Source organism: Triturus cristatus, chromosome 2_2, assembly GCF_964204655.1.
Source record: "Triturus cristatus chromosome 2_2, aTriCri1.1, whole genome shotgun sequence".
Classification (NCBI taxonomy): Eukaryota; Metazoa; Chordata; class Amphibia; order Caudata; family Salamandridae; genus Triturus; species Triturus cristatus.
Window position 1 is genome coordinate 456,202,816 of NC_140582.1, and position 20,389 is coordinate 456,223,204.

The window sequence follows — 20,389 nt, forward strand, 5'->3', positions numbered from 1 at the left end:
ATCCTCATTTCCTCTGCAGAACGAACATCTTCTGCGAGTGCCTCAAGAGTGGGCTGGGGTCTGCTTCTCTGGATATGTTATCCCTGCTTTCAGACATTCTGTTCACACACTCCGAAGAAGGTGGGCTGCCATGAGAGCTCTGAAACAGATTTTTCTCTATTCTATTTCCCAACTACATTGTAGGAGAGGGCGTCCGAGAGACTAGACACAATCCTCTGATACTGGAAGAAGTATTAAAAACCACTGCTGTTTCCCTAGGTTTGATAACAGATCAGTTGGATGCCCATAGGATCATGTTCTTGCAGAACAGAAAGACTTTAGAGTAACTCCAATCAGCCAGAGGGGTGTCTGTGTGAAGGTAGGTACTGAGTGCAGTACGCACATCCCTAATGCCTCACTTAGTATGCGAGAACAGATAGACCACCTTAAGTATAGTGTGAAGAAAATAGACAAAATTAAAAATGACTGATTTTAACTCAAATGGTTTCTTGTCTTGGATGTCAAGGATATTCAGGAACTTGGGAATGAAGATCTTTGGATTCGTTATTGCTTTTCTGGTTGTAGTGGCATTATGGCGCCGATTCCGATGTCGGACGGACTCAGGTCCGTACGACATCGGTCAGGAGCCGTAACCGACTGACCTGCTGTCGTCGGTTACGGCCCTGCTAGTACAATGAGATCGAACAGGGTTCGGTTGCATTCGTATACAACACAATGCAAGCATGCATTCAGAGCGGAATGCATGCTTGCATCGTGGAAAGCAGTGGTGCAGTTCATACCTGCATCCTGTGGGCGGTACCCGAAGGTGCCTGCCACCGGGTGCAGGAATCCACAGAGGGGCACCATAGGTGCCCCCAGGCCGCCATACGGCAGCCTCGCACCCATGGGGGCCCTACTGGGGGCCCCCAAAGACAGTTTCCGACTGCCTTTTCGTGCCGGAAAAACCGGCATGAAAAGGCGTTGAAAAACTGCCATCATACTCCCTCGGTCGCAAAGAGGCGGCCGGGGGAGTACTGAGGGATTTCCGGACGGCAGACGGGCTCTCCGAGCCTGTCGTCCGCAATCCGGAAATCCGTGTCGGATTCCTTTCCGACCGAGCCCATCAGAATGGCTTGGTCAGAAAGGAATCCGGCCGACATGATCTGAATCGGTCGGAGCCCTTCAGACCGTAATCGGAATCGGTTCCCACAGTGTTTATCAAACTGATATGTGCATCGTCCAGCTTACCGCTGTAACAAAGGCATTGCCATGCCTGGTCAGGTGGCTTAGTGGACTAATGCATCCACTGTAGGGGCCTGTGTTCGACCTCATGGTCACAGGTTCAAATACCGGCGGGTCCACTTAGCCTCTCATCCTGTCTGAGGTCGATAAAATGAGTACCATTGAGTTGGGTAACAATAAACATCTGTTATTCAGTGCCAAGTTGCCTCTTTGGGGGGGAACCTGCACTTTTCAAATAATTATGTACATTTGAAGATGGTAAAGATCGTGATAATGAAGTAATTACATTTGAAATAATTCAGCTATTCATTATTGAATTATTGTAACGATTTTGCCTCCCAACAAAAACAAAGCGCCTGAGAAAGTAAATGCACCTGAATATGTGCTTAAAGGCTTTGTTTATTGTGTAAATGGTCATTCTTATGTGTGCTTTAACATGCACTGTTACGTTGTAAATTTGCTTACGAGTTTTTTTTACCAATGTTAAGACCACTAAGCTTTGATATTGTTGCACACTTGGAGACATTTTAAATCAATTTTGTTCATTGCACATTTCAGCTGAATCATACGAACAAAGTGAAGCCTCCTACTCAAGTTGGCACAATGAAGTGAAGTTTTCAGGAAGTGGTAGAGTCAGCTGCTGTCAGTATAAACTGCATCTTCCTACCGGGGATTTCTGCTATTCCTTCCACTAGATGTTTTTGGCACCTTCTCATTAGTGAGTATATGCAAGTTCATATTTTATCACATGTTCCTGCTTCCATATTCTTGCATTGACTGAAATTGTATAAAAATTATCAGAAAATGTTTGGATTTTAGCATTTAGTGCTCCAACCAATCAAGAGCCAAACTCTGACCCCTTGAAACAGCAATTGCCTTGCTTCATTTTTGTATTCTTCCTGGATATTTTGGATTAAACGCAAGTTAGCCTTGTATGTGCTATCTCGATTATTGCGTTTTCTTTTCCACAAACCTAGTTGATTGTATTATGTGGTTTCTTTTTTTCTCTCTTTTCTTTTACACACAAATAAAACCTAGTTGATTGCGCTACTTGATCCAGATGTCCCATATTCTCTTTCCAACCTTCAAGAATGTGTTTGTGCCATTCAGCTGTGGATCAGCAGCACTTTCTTGAAACGGAATAGTAACAAGACCCTGCTGCTGGCCATACCTAAGAATAAAGATTGCAGGTAATAGTCCATCTAGCCCCATCGTCAGACTTTGGGCATTTCACTTGATGAAGAGCTCCCCATCCAAACCTGGATCAATCAGATCTCCTTCTCATGCTTTCATACAGCTGAAAAAAATCTACCTTTCATATCTGCATGCGCATGTGAATGTCATCTCAGCACATATACTCTTGAAGTTTGAATAATGATACAGCTTTTACTTGTGCCTTTCTAAACACACCCTATTCAACATTCAGCTACTTCAAAACTTATCCACCAGTAAGGAGATAGTCTTAAAAATAATTATAAAGTCCCTCAAATAAGTCAAAGGCTCCTGTGGCTACCAGTGAAACAGTCTGCCCATTATAAGGTTGCCTTCTACATCCACAAATGTTACCATTGTTTGGGCAATTCCATATTGTAGGAGCGATTTGCTAATCCCTCTTCTGGAAGGTCCCTTTCTTCTGATTCTCCTTTACTGGTACATGGCCCTCGGGTGAGTTTGGCTCGCGTCAGAGGGAGATCCATCAGACATCTAAGGCTAAAACTGAAGTGGTTAGTGGCTATTCCTTTTAAGAGCCAAGAGGCTTTCTGAGTGAACATGAACTTGTTAAAAAAAAAAAGTCTGCGAATCTTTCGGGGTTAATGCGGGTATTCCATTGACCTTGGTCCAGGTCTGCCTTCTATCAGTGTAAGAGACTCTGCAGCTTCCAAATTGCCCTCTGCTTTGTGTGACACCTTTATTCCGTTTTTAACTAGGAGCACAACGCTTTCTGTGACTTTCTTTTCTTTTTCTCTTATAGGTGTGGGCTTTCAAAGTTTCAGTATGCTGATGGCAAACAAAACAGGGCTAATTGCAGATAGCGGGTTTAACATAGAGCCACTTGGTATATATATGACTGACTACTTTCCAGTCCAACCACCCTCGTTGAGGCGGATGAGGGAGAGGCCGTCATGCCTACGTTAAAATACAAAGTTAATTTATTAGTAAGATATGAATTGTCTAAATAAATGCGTTGAATATTAAAAGGTATACACAAATAGCAACTTAGGGCATTTTTTTTTTCATTCATATACTGATCAGCACACGGGAAACAAACAAAGAGAGAAGAGGCTTGTCTCTGGTCACTGTCTGCTGGTTCTTAAAGCATCCAGGCCAGCAGAACGTCTCTATTGTTATATGGGGGCTGTCTCTGACAAAGTTATTTATTTGTAATTTTGGTCAAGTAAGGAGATCAAACAAATCAACTTGTCGTTAATTGTACTCTCATGCTAGAGTGAGAACCATTTTCAGGCTTCTTTTGTGGAGGGATATAAGGTAATAGATCAATGAAAATGCAGATTTTCTTCGCTTTAATAAAAACTATTCTTGATTTTATTGAAGACACGGAGGTGAGCATTTTTCATTTTTTTCCTTCCTTTAATACATTAGCAGTTCAGATACAGCATATTAAATTCTCCAGGAACACTAAGAAAGAAACTAATCGGAATAACAATAAAAGCTATGAGAAACCTAAAGAAGTATTTTGTTAGATCCATAATAACTGAGTGATGTTTTTTCAAAGAATTGAACACTGAACCTGGAAGAACCTCCAGTTGTGAGAAGAAGAGATCCTTTGTCAAGAGGCAATTGGTGATAAAGACATCTATTCTTCGGTTATCTGTACTAAAAGAGGGATTTGCTGCTGTAGTAGGCACCGGAATAAGGAGGGTTAAACCCTTTTTAAAAAAGGAGGGATGAAACCATGCGTCCATGTCTTTAATAAAATCAAGACTTTCTTTCACTAAAGTTAGGAAAATCTCCGGGCTCCTGTTTTCCTCTTCCTCTTATTATCTTCCTGGAATCTCAATGGGATTAGGTACATCAGGAATCTGTTTACAATAAAAAAAAAAAAAGTCCTGTTAAAAACACTGGACCAGTCAACTTGTCTGAAAATGTGTCTAAAACTGCTCCAGCCCAAAAACTTTTGAGGCTATATCCCCCCTTGTGGAAAGGTCTCCAAAAGCAGAGGTGTAAATGCCCCCCAAATGTATTACCATTTTACCCCAAAGGGTCAAGATGGGAGCAGAGACTGTTTTATAAGGTTTTCTAAAGAGGTAACGAGTTGTACAGAAGAGAACGTTCTCAAATACTATGTGTTCCTATGCAAAGCTTAGGTTGAATGGGCAAATAAGTATTAAAAAATTGATGTTAAGTCCATTTTTGTCCTCCTTTGGACTTGGAGGTCGACACCGGAAGGAATATATTGGTTTGATGAAACATCCAAAGCTTTATTATCAAACAGAAATCCAATATAGTAGAACAGTCAGTTTTTCTGCCAACAATTTAATAGATAAAGAAGCATTATCTATCCTCTGTATAAACAAACTCAAGAAATGAGATTAACATCCCACATTTGATTGTATTTAGATTAGAGAACCTTACTCCCTTAACACTCAACAAATTACAGGATGTTCACCAACCAATCTACTATCTACCCTTGTATGTACTGCAGATATTGCTGACCTGTGGGTATTGATGGTCCTATATACTTTCCCCTAGATGCTAAAGATGCCAAAAAGCTCACTATCAGAATTACATCTACTGACAAGGGTTCCCCACCCTTGTCCAAGCAAAAGCTATTCCATACCATTCAAGCTGACATATAGAGTGTTGCTGTTCGTGTGGCCCAAGCTTGGCAGATGAACTGTGAACTGAGCAGCTTCTTCCGAAATTCCAGGGGATTTCCAGGCTGTCCTGACACCTTCCATGCTAGTAGTACCAGGGATTGATTGAGGATCATTTGTGTTGTTGGCCATGGCATTGAGGAGTAAGTTGGGTACAAATGGTAACACAGAGGAGCAATCTATTGGTAATTCCAGACTATAGTGTTCAGGAGAGGGCCAGTCCTGGAGAAGGGCACCTGTCGCCAAGGCCTAAGGATCGGGTACCCTGCTGAAAAATGATGGGAGCTGTGAGTTTAAATGGGAAGTAAAAAGGTCTGTTGTGAAAGGACCGAATTTGGAAAAAACGTTTTTTTAAACTGTAGAATGAAGACCCCAGCCGTTTGGAATCTCGGTGGACACCAGTCTGAAATTGTGTTTATAATGTCTGGAAGGTACTCTGCCTGAACTGAAATGTGTCATTAAAGGCAAAACCCCCAACAGATTTTGGCCAGTTCGGCCGCATTTTCAACTTAAAGCCCTCCCAAGTGGTTTACATATTTTACTAGTGAAAGATTAACCGCCTGTAAAAGTCTAGAGAATTTCACTTTGGTTTTTTATGCATGATTGAATCAGAAAAGATCCTGCAAGCATCTCCAAACAATTTATGTGCAGATATGACTACTTTTATTGCCATGTTCTACCAGTTGAGAACTGACCACATATTGCGCCCCAAGCTATGCCAACTTTCATTGGTTTCTTTTGCACCAGAACAATTGTGCTTAAAAATCCGGAAGGATTGTAGAAAGTGATTTCTATTACATGTTTAGAAAGGGAATCCACCTCTTGAGACGCAAGATATGCCTTGACTTTGAAACGAAATTAGGGGATGGGGCAAAACTAGGGGAGGGCGAAACTCGTGGCATCAGTCAGTGGAATTCCATATAGTTACATAAAAACTCAGCCAGATTGCACGGAGTTCCGGAGACAGGCGGAAAATATGCAGGTTGTGCTGCAATTTAGCGACAGTAAAGGGAGCAGCATTGAAAAATCAGCGCAAAGTGACTGGCTAGTCCAGGGATATCTAGACTCGTGGCCAATTTAAGACATTGTCACAAAAGCATGTTTTGAGATGCGGATTTATGTTCTCAACTGAATGTTGGGTCTCTCCACATGCACATATATTATCTAGTCTCCTGCAGTTCTGGTATGGCTCTTTCAAATGGACAAATTTCCTTCTTCTTCCTATCTCATCACAAGGTTTTGCTTCGTTCTGGGGGCTGGTTTGGTTTGTTCCCTTATATTAAATTAAGACTCTGCTTCTTTCCTTGTGAAGGTAGGTTTGACATATAGGTGGAAATGTTCACGTAGCTAGGTACTTCCTATAAGCATATGCTGAACTTTTGTGTCTCTCTATAAGGGCATAGTTTCATACCTTAGATTTATGTATGTAGGACTGTGGGGGTTCCTGGGCTGGTTCTTTCCATTCTCGCATTCATTCCAGTCAGGAAATGTCTTCGTTTGCAAGGCCCATTTAACACAGCCTTGGCTGGCACATGGTGCCATCTATAATAAGGGTATGCTTAGGTTTTACAAGACTCAAACGCTGCATTTGAATGAAAAAATAAGCTAGCAATACCTTATTGGACGACTGGGAGAAAATGTGTGTGTATATCTAAATATATATAAACCAGACTACCACCTTCGGCCGCACCTCGCGTCCGGGGTGCTGCTCGTGCGGTGGTGAACCGCTAACATTTCCCAAACACACGGCATGTCACGGTTGCGCAGCCAATCATGAGCGCACTCCTGGGTCTTTAATCAAGCAACAATTTATTGACAAGTAGCCAGCACTGACAGACACATTTCGGCACGTCGCCTTCCTCACTGACAGTGTAAGTCACAAACTTAACTCATTTTAAATAATTAGTTTCAGCGTGAACGTGAGGTACATTTCATAAACATAAATTAAGGCATAGTCAATGTCGATCCTCTCACCATCCCTCTTCAATCTCTTCATGGAACCCCTTGCAATTATTCTGAAACAAGAAGGGGTTCATTACCACCTATATGCTGATGACACACAAATATACTACAAAATCAAATCGCCCAGTGACGTCCGACACTTCAATGTCACGCTAACCAAGATCCAAACCTGGTTTAACGCAAACCACTTAAAACTGAACCTGGACAAAATGGAATTAATACTGTTCTCTCTGAAAAGTAACCACCAACCAATTTAAGTCTGGCTCAAGGAGCTTGATGCTCCAAACTGCTCCCTCATCCTATCCGACTCAGTAAAGTCACTAGGCATTACCCTGGACAAGAAATTGTCAATGAAGGACCACATCAAAAACTCTGCAAAAAGTGTGCTTTACTCTCTGAAACACCTCAAGAAAATTAAACCTTTCATTCCTAAAGATCATCTCGACAATTGTACAATCCCTAGTCCTTTCTAAACTGGACTATGGAAACGCCATCCTAACAGGGTCACCAAAAGCTCACCTAGCCCCACTAAGGTCAGTCCTTAACCTGGCAGCCCAACTCATAACTGGTGTAAAAAGATTTGAACACATCTCACCAACCCTCAACGCACTCAACTGGCTTCCCATGGAAGGTAGATGTATTTACAAACTGGCATGCATGACACACAAGGCCCTTCACACCCAATCCCCAAACCACCTAAACAGCAAACTAGTAAAAGCAGGAAAATCCAGAACTCTGAGAAGCACCAACTCTTTTCTTCTCATCCCTCCAAAACTGAAAAAGAAAACAACCCAGTGCCGGTCCTTCTCTGGCAACTTACCCAGCATGTGGAACGCACTCCCTATTGACCTGAGATGGAACCCCTCCTTATCTTGTTTCAAAAGGACCTGAAACTCTTTGGGCCCGATTCACAGAACTAACTTAAGACAAAATCCTAAACTTACTACCATTTTGGTATTCACAGAAGGCACTTACTCATTTTGGTATTCACAGAAGGCACTTACTCATTTCGGTATTCACAGAAGTTAGGAGTCCTAACTTTAGGACTCCTAAATGCCTTCTGTGAATACCGAAAGTCTTAAAATTAGGATTTTTCTCAGTTTAGTAGTAGTATAGTTAGGACTCCTAACTTTAGGACTCCTAAATGCCTTCTGTGAATACCGAAAGTCTTAAAATTAGGATTTTTCTCAATTTAGTAGTCCTAAGTTTAGGACTCCTAACTTTAGGACTCCTAAATGCCTTCTGTGAATACCGAAAGTCTTCAAATTAGGATTTTTCTCAGTTTAGTAGTAGTATAGTTAGGACTCCTAACTTTAGGACTCCTAAATGCCTTCTGTGAATACCGAAAGTCTTAAAATTAGGATTTTTCTCAATTTAGTAGTCCTAAATTTAGGACTCCTAACTTTAGGACTCCTAAATGCCTTCTGTGAATACCGAAAGTCTTAAAATTAGGATTTTTCTCAGTTTAGTAGTAGTATAGTTAGGACTCCTAACTTTAGGACTCCTAAATGCCTTCTGTGAATACCGAAAGTCTTAAAATTAGGATTTTTCTCAATTTAGTAGTCCTAAGTTTAGATTTAGGACTACTAAATTGAGAAAAATCCTAATTTTAAGATTTTCGGTATTCACAGAAGGCATTTAGGAGTCCTAAAGTTAGGAGTCCTAACTATACTACTACTAAACTGAGAAAAATCCTAATTTTAAGACTTTCGGTATTCACAGAAGGCATTTAGGAGTCCTAAAGTTAGGACTCCTAACTTCTGTGAATACCGAAATGAGTAAGTGCCTTCTGTGAATACCAAAATGAGTAAGTGCCTTCTGTGAATACCAAAATGGTAGTAAGTTTAGGATTTTGTCTTAAGTTAGTTCTGTGAATCGGGCCCTTTCTCCTCAACCAATACTTTACCGACCAAGGCGACTATACTAGGCATCAATAACCTAATGGACTCCCCACTCACTGTGTCCTTCAAGGATGGTGGTTTTCTGACTGTCAGCCACCAGCGTCCTTCTCTCCTCACTGGATACATAAGTATTTTGTCTTTGCTTTTATCTTTATTCATCCTCATGTCCTGCAATGTTATGCATTCTTTTCTTTTCCTTGGTGTATGTAAAGCGCTCTGATACCCACGGGTCTAGCTAGCGCTATATAAAACTTTATAAATAAAAATAAATAAAAAATGTGAAAAAAGGATCCAAAAAGACGGTGGCCATCATTGAATATTTGATTTTGATATGGCAGCAAAGCGTTACACATTCATGTATACCCTTCCGCATTTCTATGCAATTGTACCATCTGTCAATTCATATATGCATTAAAGATTATCACTATTACGATTTCATTTAAGCATCGGGGAAGGGTAAAAAATGCAATGAAATGAGAAATAGAGATGGGTGAACCACGGGTCGAAGAATTTGCCAACAAGGAAGTAAATACTCCATGCCTCAGTCATCCTGTTGTAATATTACGTCAACAAACCATAATTTAATAAGAATAATCTTCAATAGATAAGCCGCTGACAATCATTGCACTATGATACCTCCTCTATATAGCTCAATCACAGTTCATTACGATCATGCCCTGAATGGGCAACCCATCTCCATATGGGCGTAATTCATGTCCCTATGGATCAAAGCTTGCTGCAAACACTCATCAAAAAATAAATACAAATAAATAATCCCTTTTCTTGTGTAAGCAAGACATCATACGCTTTTACTGGCCTAAATGTACCTAAATTTCTTCCTCATTGTTCAGACCATACAGGACTTTAGTATGCAGTTGAATGATGTACTTGGACTCTAAAATCCGCAACGTTCTGGTTCTATCGCCCCCTCTTTCATCTTTCTGCACTTGATCAATGCAGAAGAATTTAAGTAGGTCCCGATTGCTTTTGTGTTCTAATTCAAAATGACGGGCGACTGGATAGCTTTGATCCTTCTTCACAATCGCCCGCATATGCTCAGGTACTCTCTTGTTGGCAGGTTGTTTCGTGCTCCCAATGTACCTTTTTGGACAGGGGTATTCCAAACAATAGACTGTAAATTCTGAGTTGCAATTCAATAGTTTATTAATCTTCAGAATGCTCTCTCTGCCATCACCTTGTGTCCTGAATTCACATGTTTTCTTGCTATTCTTACATGCTTTTCATCTAAGACACAGGAAGAAACCAACCTGTTACTCGGTCCTTCCTTCTAGGGGTGGCTCTATAGTGGCTGTGAACTAGTTGATCCTTTAATGAGGTGCTTCGTCTATACGTAATTTGAGGTTTACGTGTAATGACATCTTTTTAAGATGTTATCAGTTGTGAGAATTCTCCAATTCTTCTTAATGATCTGTACTATTTTGTGGGAGCGTGAGTTAAAACTCGTAATCATTCTGGTAGGGGCCTCTTTGCTATTAATCTCAGAGCTGGAACATGCTTTAGCAACAAGGAGGATAGGGGCAGATTTACAAGCCCCTTGCGCCTGTTTTACGCCGCCGTTGCGTCACTTTTGTGACGCAGCGGCGGCGCAAAACCAGCACCATGCTGCGGGGTATTTACAACGTAACGCATCTGGGAGATGCGTCATGTTGTAAAGCCCTGCGCCAGAAGCAGGCGTTCTGGCGCAGGGGGCGGCGTTCCGGCGCAGGGACGCCTCCTAAAAGTGGCTGAGTGAAATCTACAAGATTTCACTCAGTCACTTTTAAGGCCATGCTGCGTCAAAACCCAGCGCCTGCTTGAAGCAGGCGTAAGGATTGACGCAGCATGTTAGGGATAGGGCACCCCCGAGCCTTGCTGGAGCTACGTCGCGCTTGCGACGCAACTCCAGCAATGCGCCGCCTTTCCGACAGGGGATGCGTCAAGCATCTGCCCATCCGAGTGCCACGGTGCGCCGCATTATAAATGCGGCGCATCAGTGGTGGCGCACGGGTGGGCAGATGCGTCGCAACTCTTCTGGCGCATCTCTGCTGATTAGCAGAGATGCGCCAGAAGTCATAAATCTGCCCCTTAGTCTTTACCAACAGGTCTGCTTTTGTCTCTGTTTCCTGTAAAATACCTCTGGTATAACCTCTCCTGGTCAAACTCACAAGTGCATCTTCCTTGGATGTCTGATACTCTCTATCAGTTGTACTGTTCCGTTTAATATGAATGAGTTCACCAAAGGGAATATTTTTTATTAAACTACGAGGATGTTGACTTCCTGGGTGTAGTATTGTATTGCCTGCAGTAGGTTTTCTGTACAATTTTGTCAAGAGTTTGTTCTCCTCAACATACACTTCCAGATCTAAATAGACAACTTTAGTATCACTGATATCGCCTGAAAAGACTAGATTTAGATCATTCTGTTTAAAATATCAATAAAGGCATCAGCAGCTGCGCGGATGCCTTTCCAAATGATGAATAAATCATTTATATAACGGGCCCATAAGAATTGTTGCTTGATTGAAGACCCGGGAGTGCGCCCACGATGGGCTGCGTGGCAGTGACATGACATGCCATGTGTTATATATATTTATATACCGTCAGTAGGATATATATCCTACTGCTGGTGTGTGTGTGTGTGTGTGTGTGTGTGTGTGTGTGTATGTGTGTGCGTGTGTGTGTGTGTGTGTATATATATATATATATATATATATTTTGTTCCAGTGGTCCAAAAATGTATTGATATATATCACATCACCTACTAGCAGTCGCCAGTAGGTAGTTCTAGTTAGGATGTACTTTCCATAGGAAGAGCGTTTTTTTTCATTTGCCAATGACTTTGACGTCGTCTATGAATCCTTGTGAAATTTTCCAAATTAGTTTGCCACTCACTTCAGCTGCTGTCTTGAAAGTTTTGGGGTGATCCGTCAATCAGGGGCCGAGAAGAAGGGGGTGGTCCCAAAACGTGTTTCCCCCTATTAATTTCCATAGCAACTTTAGACACCGCTACAGCCCCAAATGCTGAACGAAATTACACCGAATTTGGCAGAAAGATAGATGTTGGTCCAGGGAAGTGCCTTTTTGTAATTTGGAGTAAATCCATTCAGTAGTTGCAGAATTATTAAAAGAAATTGTGTATGTATAGGGACGCGGAGGATCCGCGACCTCTCCCGATCTTGTGTTGAGATCTGATTGGCTGCCAACACTTCAAACAAGGAAGTGTTGCCAGCCATCTTGGGACTCGGCCGAGTCCCACAAAAAAAGATTAAAAAAAAAAAAGAAGCAGGGTAGGAATACCCTGACCCCTGGGCCCCTTGGGGGGGTGAAGTGTTTCACAGGGCCAATAAAAGCATTTTTTTGTTTATTTTTCAGCGGGAGGCGCGTTGGGTCTTTGGCTCCCACTGAAAATAAAGAAAAAAAGAAAAGAAGCGCAGGAGCCCCTGGGTGGGCCAGGTCCTGGGGGCATTCAGAAAGTAAAGGAAGGGGGTGCACAGGCCTCCCCTCCTGCGGTTAATAAAATCCCCGGGGACCGCCACCTCCCTGGAGCTTATGCACCATCAAAGAGGAGGTTTCTCAGACCCCCCCCCCCCCCCCCCCCCGGACCACCACCTCCCCAGAACCTCATTCAAAAAATTTGGCAGGGCCTCGTCGATGTGCCCACCACCTCCCAAGGGTTTTTAAATTTGTATTGGGGTGGCCTCAGGAACCCCCCCCCCCCCTTCCAGGTCCCAGGGGTACCACCACCTCCCTGGGCCCATATTAGGTTTATAATGGAGGGAACACGCAAAGGATCACCACCTCCCTGAGGCCAACTTCGTTTTGTAAAAATGGGTGGGGGGGCGCATGGCTGTCCTTTCAGGCCATTCTCGGCCCCGGGGACCGTCACCTCCCCGGGGCAAGCCATACAAACAAGAGCAAGTGATGTAATATCTGATGTCATAAGCAGTGCATGGTGGGGGCATAAGTTATAGTTAGCTTAGGTAACCATAACTGCTGAATTTCAATGGTTTTGTACGAGTGAAATCTGAGCCTAACTATAATGTCCCTGTAACTTTTGGTTTCTTTCAATGAATTTCTATGGTTTTAATAATTCTATTTCCTAACTACTATAACGTTCCTGTGATATAGATATAGATATATATATATAATATCATCCCAGGTCAATTATCTGTAATACATAAATATTACAGATAATTGACACGGTATGATATTGTAGGGCGACCATCCATACAGGGGTGTGCACAAGGGAACGTGATACTTGCTGCTAGGGCACTGTTAGCTAAGCTTCGCAAGTAAATGTTTAGAGGACTGGGAAGAGGCTAACAATGTATCTCCTTCAGGAAAGACAAATGATGATGCAAGAGCGGGTGAGAAATAGGTCTTGTATAACTGGTGTCAATTCTGTTTTCTGATAGACTAACTGTGGGTGCTTGTCTGGATATGATTGGAACTCTCTAGTTAGTAGTATCTGTTATGATGGAGTTGAGTTGAGAGCAGGCCTCTGAATACAGAGGTGCTCTTCTGCGCCTCTCTCCTTGGTCCTCTACCATTCTCTCTCACGTCTGGCATGGTTGGCAGCAATTTACCTGGATGGAGGGACCCAGATAGGCTAGAGTCTTCAGACTAATGGGAAGAACTGGATCTAAGGAAATTCGATGGCTGGACAGCCAGACATAATGACTCTTCAAGCCACCAGCAGACAGAGTGATCTTCATGATGCAAAAAGGCTCACAAGAGAGCGAGAAGAGTATCCCAACCCACAGTTCCTTGGCGGGCAGAAAGTGGGGTATGCACTCCAGCTCAACACTCGGTCTTTACCACAAGCTTCTGCGCTTCCCAGCTTAGCATCATTACTAAGCCCATGTCTAGGAAATGTTACCACCTTCAATGAAGGGTTGCGATCTCGATACCGAGGATGAAGTTGGAAAAGAGATATTACCTCCCTATTATATGCACCACTGGTGTCAAAGGAGTTGGGAAGAGTATAAATTTGTACCGGATTGCTTGTTTGCACCCAGCTTTCTGAAGAGCTGCGACTGTCATTCTTCAAATTGGCCCTGCTGTGACGCAGATGTTTTGAAACCGATTTTTCTGAATAATGACACCCAACCAGACAATTAGTGTTTTTCTTAGGGAGAAGCAGTTTTTTTTTTTAATTGATTATTTTGCTCAGAACCAGAATAGTGGCACATTGATTCTTAAATAATGTTATATTCCTAGCCAGGGTATGACATTTTATAAAATACCAATTTGGACAAGGAAGTAGATGCTTCAGAAATCTGCTTGCCCTACATAAAATCCACCTATCCCATTTGGTGCCATGCATTGAGGGGACACATTTACATTAGTGTTCACATTATATCAGAGCTCAGAGCAATTGAGTTTGATTCTAGCAAAGTTCTGATTATATCACCTCTGAAAATGTCAGGTTTCGGTTTATGCCAGATCTGTGAATCACAGGCTCTATTGACGAATGGGATTGGATTAGGCCAGCGGTTGTAGCAGAGTAGGGCTGTGAATATGCCTGCATATTCACTATGCTGGAGCTTTGATAACAGCCAATTTCATGATATATCATTGTTGTAACTGTACCATTCCTCTCTTTCTGTCTTTAGTTTTTGCAGGCAGCGCCTTGTGAATTGGTCTTAAAAACTTACTTTCAGAGGAGATTCGCCAACGCTCGCTTGATGCGGCTCGGCTCCTCTGGCAATCCTCGGTGGCACGGGTATATGGGTGGGGCGACAAGAATGGTGCGCTCCTGCATCGGCTGGCTACCTATCCCAGGGCATCGCGCATCATCCCGGCGGTGGCCGACTCTGACGGCCTGGTCCACTCCAGTTCCGTGGCCATAGCGGACACCTTTGCTCAGTATTACTTGCAGCTCTATCGGGCCCGAGCGGCGGACCTCTCCCTGGCTTCATTGCTTGCCGCCAGTGGCCAGCAGCTTCCCCGTCTCCGGTCGGGTGATTGGGAGGGTCTGGAGGTCCCCATCTCTCCTGAGGAGATTGGCGATGCGATAGGGCGCACGTCCGCGGGGAAGACCCCGGGACCAGACGGCTTTCCCCAGGAGTTTTACGCCACCTATAAAGAACACCTGGTGCCGCGGTTGGGTGCTCTCTACGCGGAGGCGGTCGAGCGAGGCTCCTTCCCGCCGGAAGCCGACATTGCCACAATTGTGGTCCTGCCCAAGTCCACGCCGCCTCCTCGTGATAGGTCGGCCTACCGGCCGATCTCCCTTATTAATACAGATATTAAACTTTACGCGGCGGTCCTGGCCCAAAGGCTCCGGCCCTTCTTGGCGGACTTGGTGCATTCGGACCAATGCGGATTTATGCCGGACCGGGGCACTCGCCACTGCCTTCGTCGCCTTCACGTGGCCTTGGCTCACCGCCACCGCCTATCTCCATATCTCACTCTCCTGCTCGCTGATGTTGAGAAGGACTTTGACTAGGTCGGGTGGGCCTACCTCTTTGAGGTCCTGGCCCACATGGGTTTCGGCCCCAAGTTTGTTGGCATGGTGTGAGTCCTTTACGCGCACCCCACGCCAGAGTGTTGGTCAACGGGGCACTGTCGAGACCATTTCGGATCGGACGGGGAACACGGCAGGGGTGCCCGCTGTCGCCCCTCCTCTTTGCTCTCGCAATGGAACCCCTTGCTGTCTTAATCCGAGCGGATCCTCTCCTTCGGGGCTGGGAGTGACCGGGTCTACCATCGGACAGGATAGCCCTCTACGCGGACGACGTTCTACTGTACCTTAGTGACCCGGCGTGTTCGGGCCCCCGTGCGCTCTATCTCCTAGGCCGCTTTGGCCGCGCGTCCGGCCTCTACTTAAACCCGCGGAAGTCGGTTCTTGTGCCCCTACACCCCTCCCGGGAGTGTTTTGATTGGCAGGACACGATTCCCCTCCGTCGGTTGTCCTTCAAATATCTGGGCATTTGGGTCTCCCTTCTCCCGGAACTGAGCTGGGCTCTTAACGTGACCCCCCTGGTCAAGAAGGCCAAGGTCGACCTGGCGCGATGGCAATCGCTCCCGCTCAATCCGCTGGGGAGGGTAGCACTATACAAAATGATGATTCTCCCCCGGTTTCTTTATGTACTGCAAAACACTCCTGTGTCCTTCCCACGGCCTTGGTTTCGCGAGCTGGATGGGTTGGCGACCAGGTTTCTTTGGGGTGGTGGGAGACCGCGGCTGGCCCTGTCGACATGTCGCCTGCCCACCTTTGATGGGGGGCTGGGCATGACCAATCTCTACCTCTATTACTTGGCCACCCGTCTCCTGGTCATCCACGACTGGTTTGGGGGGGGATGGTCCGATCCGGCCTATAGGGTGGAATTAGGGGACCTGGGTTTCTCCTGCATTCAGGACCGCCTGTACGGTGCCCCCGTCCCCGCCTCCTGCCCAGACATCACTAAGGCGGTCTTCCTGGCTTGGCGGGCGGCGCTTCGCCACACCCGGTGACTGGGAGACTGACTCGTGCCACTCCCCTTTGGCATGGGACGTGGATGCGGGACGTTGCGGGCCTGGAGGGTTTCAGGTCCTGGGACCTGCTCAGCGTCTCCCAGCTGGGGGACGTCTGGCGGGGGGGACGCATGTGCTCCTACTCGGAACTGCAGGCGCGCTTCTCCCTTCACTCCTCTCAATTTTACAGATACCTCCAACTGCGGCACGCCATACGCCTCTACACCCCTCTGGACATTAGGCTGCCGGATCACAGCCCCCCGGAGGCTCAGGTCCTGCTGGGTAACCTGGGGCGGGGGGGCATCTACCGAATACATCGTTCCCTTATTAACAATACCCCCACGGTCCGGGAGGGCTTGAAGGCCCGATGGGAGGAATGGGTGGGTCCCCTGGACGAGGTTGACTGGCGGGACGCCCTTATGGCCCCCAGGCTGGTGACTGCCTCCGCCAAACTGAGGCTTATCCAAATGTATTACCTGCATACAGCCTACCTCACACCGGCTCGTCTACACCGGGCGGGCCTCTCCGCTGTGGCAGCTTGCCCCCGCTGCGGTTTTGACCAGGCTGATTTCATTCACATGGTGTGGTCTTGTCCGGACTTGGGGGGTTACTGGGGGGGCATAGAGGCAGATCTTACGGAGGTCTTGGGATGGGTGGTGCCACATAACCCTCGGCACACCCTTCTGGGCATCACTGAGGGCCTGGACGGCACGCGCGCAGAGAAGCTATTCCTCATGACTGCATTCATGGTGGCGAAAAGGGATATAGCAGCGGCTTGGAAGCACCCACAACCGCCTAGCTTGGCCAAATGGAGCACGGGAGTGGACTGGTGTGCGGCACAGGAGCGAACCCTTTATCAGGCGAGGGGCTGTCTTAAAAAATACTGTAGGGTCTGGGGGAAATGGCTGGGCAATGTGTTCTGATTCTGTGGTCGGGGGGGTGGCGGGGGGAGCTTCGGGTGGGGGCGGGCGGATGGTACGCTTTTTTGTCATGTGCTTGTAACTTGGTGGTTCGTCAGGCTCAATGTTTTTTCTGTTTCACGCAAAACAATAAAAACTTGTTTATCAAAAAAAAAACTTACTTTCAAGCATTCACTCAGTTTTACAAAACATGGCTGTAGAAACCCGATTACATTTGCCGTCCAGTGCCAATATTACCAACTGAGGCTCAGTGAGACCGCTAATGATTTGACCTGCTCCACTTGACCACAATGTGTAATTCTTAGGGGAATCACTTCTTGTCATTGTACTTTAGTCCTTTTTTTTGCCATAATTGTGAATATATACCAAGTACTAAATCTATGAATGCTTTGTATTTTTACAATTAAATGTACTCTGCAAGGCCCTGAGAAATCAAAGTGTAATGGGCTTGATTCTCAAAGCTATACATATGCATGTAAGTTTGGCTTGCCTGTACAGAAGTTGGTTTTGCATTCATTAAATACATACTTCCTTGAAGATATTCAGGGGACCAAATCTACTTTAAGGGGCTGGGAGTAGATAGGAAGTGGTAGTTCAGAGGCTGGAATATCCTGCAATATTGTACACACCCGCAAACGTGTTAAAGGGTATTCACCAATTCCCTTCCAAAGTATTCCCAACCTGAAAAAAAACTCCTGACAAGGGTGTGCCTATTTATTCTACAATTGAAAGTTGGGTTGTAGAGGTAGAACCCCCCCCCCCCCTCATTTTTTGTTTAAATCTGTTTTGATTGTTTATCTGCGATTTACAAACCTTGCGCCATCACAAAGCTAGTCAAATTCTTCCAACAACTGATCCACTGCATTGAAGAATCTAAGTTACCCAATAACAGTTTAGCAGTGGATGTTAATATACTAAAATAGCTGTTAACGTGAACTTGTCACTACTACTTCCGATGATAGTATTAGGATGAACATTTGATTGTAACAGTTTATTTTCATGCACAGGGGCAATGAAACCTCATTACCTAAAGGCAATTTAGGAGTTCCGTTGTATGCCGTGTAAGCGTGAGGTCCAGCTGCTGTGCGAACGACAGGTCCGCATTGAACATAGTCAATAACATTGGGAGGAGGAAAAGTCCGGGACAAACCAGATTGAAAAAGGGTAACTCTGTGTAACCTCCAGGTCCCTCCATCCCGACCCCTCCAGCACATCAACAGTTTAGATCATTCATATTGTACTCTCATTGTGCCTGTCCGCGAGTGTCTTGCAGGGTGGATATATCAGTGCCAGCCACCCTCCTCTCTGGATTATTGTGTGCTAGCAATGATCCATTTTGGAGGTCCTGTAAGATTGTGTCCCAGTGTGTGGCTATAGGGATCTTGCGGAGTCCCAGAGTGTCTTCCCTATGCAGTGCTATACTCTCAGCTTTGGCCCATGTCAACATGGACTGCCTCCAAACTATCAATGGAGAGGGTGCGGACACCTTCCACCTCTTAGTGATCAAATACTTAGCTACCAGCATTTTCAAATCAATGAAATGTGTGGTCAGCTTGTTTCGCTTAGTTCTATAAAAAAGGCCTAGGATGCACACCTCTCAAGTATGCCCCAGTTTGTGGCCCGTGCAGTCGGCTAATTGAGTCATGACTCCTTGCCAGTACAGGACAAGGAGCGGGCTGGCCTACAACATGTGCAACAGGTCTGCATCCAGGGTGTGGCATCTGGGGCAAGTGGCAGCGTCACGGTGGAAATCTATCTATTTTGGCAGGAGTAAGATATGCACTCTATGTGATGTAATATTGGATAAGGCAAACGCAGGTGTTTCGGGGGACATGAAAGGGGCTTTCCAGTATCGCAGCCCACTGCCTGTCTGTGCAGGGTCGAGCCAGGTCCGTTTCCCAGCGCTGCCTCAGTGGCAGGAGCGACACTGCTGTTTACGGAATAAAGGGGGTGTGATGTAAGTGGGCAGGTTAGTGAAATAATACAAGAGGCGGGGCAGAACCACCATCTTAAAAGCGCCACTCGCCCCAGGTCCGAGAGGGGAAGCGAGTGCCAGGACCCTATCTGGGAGCGAACGGACATTATGGCTCATCTGAGGTTACCCTCCAGCAGGTCGGCTGGTTGATCCTAAGCCCCAGGTATCGAAACACGGTTGGCAGCCTTGTGACAGGAACACCACTGAGTGTGTAAGCGGGATCAGAACAGTCTGCATTAAAGGGGAACAGGCATGATTTGGCCCAATTAACAATTATGCCGGATATGTCAGCAGAGTCCATCCAAATGTCTTGGAGGTATTAAAGAAGGCCGTCGGCGTATAATGAGATGACATGCATCCCATCCCACACCGGAATGCCCCAATTCCAGCAATGTGTCCGAATCACGGCAGCCAATGGCTCCACTGCAAGAGAGAAGAGCAGCGGGGACAGCGGGCAACCTTGTCAGGTGCCTCGACATATAGCAGCGGGATCCGAGAGATATGTGCCCGTCTTTATTCGGGCCACGGTCGTAGTATAGACCAGCTTGACCATACAGAGGACTCGATCCCCAATGTTGTAACGAGTGAATGCCATGAAAAGAAATTCCAATTCTAAGTAGTCGAATGCTCTAGATCAGAGATCAGGCATCCCAAGTGTGGCCACCAAATAGCCGAGGACTTGGAAATGCAAAAGAAAAGTCGCAAATTTAGTGAAGTGCTGCGGGCCTGGATAAACCCGTTCTGATCTGGGTGTACCAAAGTCTGAACCAAGAAGGCCAACTGGTCGGCCAAGACCTTAGCCAATATTGTTCAGTCTGTGTTGAGCAGTGCTAGAACGCAACAGGATCCCAAAGCAATAGGATGCATGTCTGGTTTTGGCAGCCAGATCAGTAACGACGCTGGGAGGTTGGTCGCCGTGTACGCCTCGTTTATATAGTGTGTGCAAACGAGGGGTCAGCGTCAAAGAGTAGGCCTTGTAAAATTCAGCTGGTAAGCCATCTGGCCCCGGGTTCTTACCCGGTGCCAGGACCCTGATAGCCTTGCGTGTCTCCACTTGTATAATCAGTTCCTCGAGTTCCCCTCGCTGCTCCGAAGTAATGATAGGGAGATTGATGG

General features: G+C 45.5%; 1 long non-coding RNA gene across 2 annotated transcripts in view; it reads left to right on the forward strand.

The window, feature by feature from the left end:
- Window positions 1-20,389, forward strand: part of LOC146862350 (uncharacterized) — a 196,599-nt gene that overhangs the window by 41,579 nt on the left and 134,631 nt on the right. Inside the window, exons 2-3 of one of the 2 annotated variants that reach the window (XR_014978426.1) lie at window positions 1,780-1,939; window positions 3,194-3,431. This is a non-coding gene — a long non-coding RNA (uncharacterized LOC146862350). Of the gene's footprint in view, window positions 1-1,779; window positions 1,940-3,193; window positions 3,432-20,389 lie in introns of those variants that run through there. The other variant, XR_014978425.1, reaches the window with a different exon arrangement.